Consider the following 3,318-nt stretch of genomic DNA (forward strand, 5'->3'; position numbering starts at 1 on the left):
TATGTCTACAAATATGACGATTTATCTTAGGAGGATTTGTATCTGAGGAAATGACTAGGGGATTTCTTCAAAGATTTATGTTACCTATGGGTTGTTACTCCTCGGAATGAAGCTTCACAGAAGCGCTTGAAACAACTTATCAAAACATACCTGCTGATGGATGTTGTACCAAGGAGGAGAGGAAAGTTATTTTTGCGAGTTTATAGATGTACTTTTCCCCTTGTCATTACTTTAGTTATTTGAAATGTGCTCACTTTAGTAATAATTATCTAAAAATTCAATAAAGGTTGAAGAAGCGCTCTGTCTACTAAGGCAATGAATTCAACCAACTCAGACGGCGGTGGACCCTTCAAATACTTTATGATCGGTCGAGGCTCTTTCCTCTTTTGGGCCTGCGGGTTAGTCCTCTAAATCCTGTACAATTGTCATGGTTAACACCTCACGCTTTGAAAGAACATCGGGTATCTCCCTTAGAGAACAACTGCTCCTACCTAGCCAACTTGGCTGGGCGTGCTGTTGACGAGGAACTCTCGATTTTGACACATTATACTCGGCGTACTTCTACTGATCTAGATATTGGTGAGGGCGGTCATTGGGGTGGTTTCTTTTGCTGCCAGTAATGCAAAAAGGGAGGCTAGAAGAGAGTATTCGTAGCTTGACACTCTAGCGGGATGCGTACCTACAAGAAATGCAGAAGGCTTTTGCTTCTCTTACCCGAGTTAATGATGCTTCGAGTGCCTTAAATCTTCTTGTCTCCCTTGTCGACCAGGTAAATCTTTTGGTGAGTGGTGCAACGAGGAAGGATAAAGCTCTAGTTGACTAGGTAAATCTGTTTTTGCGGTTTCAGGAGATCTATAAGCCATGTGTCTCAAGAATTCCTCCCTGGCTCAAAGTTTAACTGAGTCCTCCATTTCTAGTATCATGGTTGTTTCAGAGTCCTTTGAGAATTCCTTGTAGCAAGTAAAGCATTTTCACTATACTTTGTGTATTTTGAGGGAGCCAATTCGGCCATACCAGATGTTCAAGGATGGAAAGAGCGTCTCTCTTATGTATTAGTATCTTTTTTTGTAGCATCATGTGTTGTAAAGTGCAATTGAAATGAAATAGATGTGTTGTAGCATCATGTTCAAGGTATACATGTTTGATCCTGAGTGCATTGCTTCACGCTCCGTGTGAACTTACGAGGTTTTCCCTCAAAGTTTATTAGACATCTCCAGTGTCGTGCCCGGCCAAAGGTCGGTAGCCCTTCCATCGGGTGAAAACCTGGTTCGAGATGAACTTGTGGCTAACCCTGTGCGGCCTATAGAATGGCTAGCTATCAAAGGGGGTGGACCGTTATTATTGTTTTAAAGGGTTTCCCACTTTCTTTGTGCGAGGCTTCACACTGTGAGGTTTTGATTGATATGGTCAAAAACTCATGATGTTTGCGACAACACCCCAAAGTCTCTGCGTTGGTGCTTCGATTCTTTTGGTCGTACCTTGGACTCGTCGTTATCTTACATAGTCACAAAGAAAATAGAATTTTCGAAATTTGCGATTTCTTCATTAACAACTAGGAGTTCATTATACACATGTGATAAAACTGATTATACGAAAAATATCATCAAGTATCAATTTGAAAACATAACTAGGTGGGTTAGTCGTCGCTTATTCTCCCTGTTTTTCATCTTGTTGGATAAACCACTTCTGGGAGGTCAGATTCTTATCCTCCTTAGCAAGCTAGTTAGGTATGCTACATTGATTTTTACGACCTATTGTTTGAGTGCTTGATATATTCTTTTGGCTCCTTCAAAATTAGTATTGACTATGATTGGATCGCTATGAAGGTTGTGAAATTTAAACATGAGGTGGACCGATTACGATGTTTAGAGCTTAATGGTTTTAACATTTAGCATAAAAACTTAATTAACACGTATTTTGCAACAACCGATTTAACATTTTCATGAAATATTTCAAAAATTGTTGTTAACCGGTTCGATTTGGGTGAGAAACATAAAAAGTTAATGTATCAAAATAGTATACAAATTCATTAAACTATTTTTTTCCCACAAAAATTGTTACATCAACAAACCAGAAAATGTAATATTTATCTATTTTAGTTCAACAAATGAGATTTGATGAGAAGATAGGAACAAACTTTTTCCATAAAAAAAGTTACATAAACAAACTACAAAAATGAACAAATTTTCATAATAGAAGAAAGGAAAATAAACAAAACCTTGACAGCAAATGAGATTTGATGAGAGCAAATAAAGTAATTTAGGAAGTACATGCAATTAAATAATAATGGATTCATAGTAGACTAACAATTTCTTCATTCTTCAAAAAAATCCACATAAGAATGAAAAAAAAAGCACTAACAATTATAAAAAAAACATAATTAACTTTAAGCTAACTACTCAATTAATTATAATTAATATAAAAATAGTATAATACAAATATTATAAATAAAATCACTGATTTGCTAAATACATGTCCAAGTACATTTTGTACAAAAAGGAAGGAATATTTAACAAACTTTTTATCTCTAAGACACGGTTTCCAAATTTGAATGTATCCGAATAACATAACCAGCATCCCTTTCAAGTCATTGTCTCTGTAATAAACAGAGTGAAGATGGATGAAACACAAATTTCCTCAACATCGATTTGCAACAATAATCTAATTATCCTTCTGATTTTTTTGTCATTCTGTTTTCTTGTTCAAGATAAGGACTCAAAAAAACGGTCCGCAAAGACGGCCGCGCAAAACATTATCGAAAAGTATTAATATCTCACCATTTTTATGATTAAATTTAAATCACTATTATTTATAAAATCTTTACGAAATTGCGAAAGCTTTACACGATGGTAATCATTATTTAAATCATTGATTTCAGACGCACTCTCTGAGAAATATGTAAAAAATTAAATATCCATTAAAAAGTAATGGTGGAATGGATCATCTTATACATACATATGTGATTGAAATGTAAGAATACAAACACAAACCCTAGCAACCTCAACTACATTTAATGATAGAAAATAATACAGAAAAAGAAAACTAGAAAAAAAAAAGAAGTCACAATCTAGATGAATCAGTATGATGTAGAACAGGGGTGTACATTATTACTAGACTTTGAGGACTGAGGAGGAGGTTGCGAAACCGTGTCGGTGCTTGAACCTTTCATGGAATCAACAAATTGATTCCATATCATTTGCTTGACAGAACGTTTCTTTGCAGGGAAGACACTCCCATTCTTGGGTTTGTGCCATGCCTCTGTTTCCTCTGTTTTCATCACTCCCCTCTGTTTGTACTAGCTTGCAGAGACGAGAGTGT

Source organism: Vicia villosa, linkage group LG3 (genome assembly GCF_029867415.1).
Source record: "Vicia villosa cultivar HV-30 ecotype Madison, WI linkage group LG3, Vvil1.0, whole genome shotgun sequence".
In the NCBI taxonomy this organism is placed as follows: Eukaryota; Viridiplantae; Streptophyta; class Magnoliopsida; order Fabales; family Fabaceae; genus Vicia; species Vicia villosa.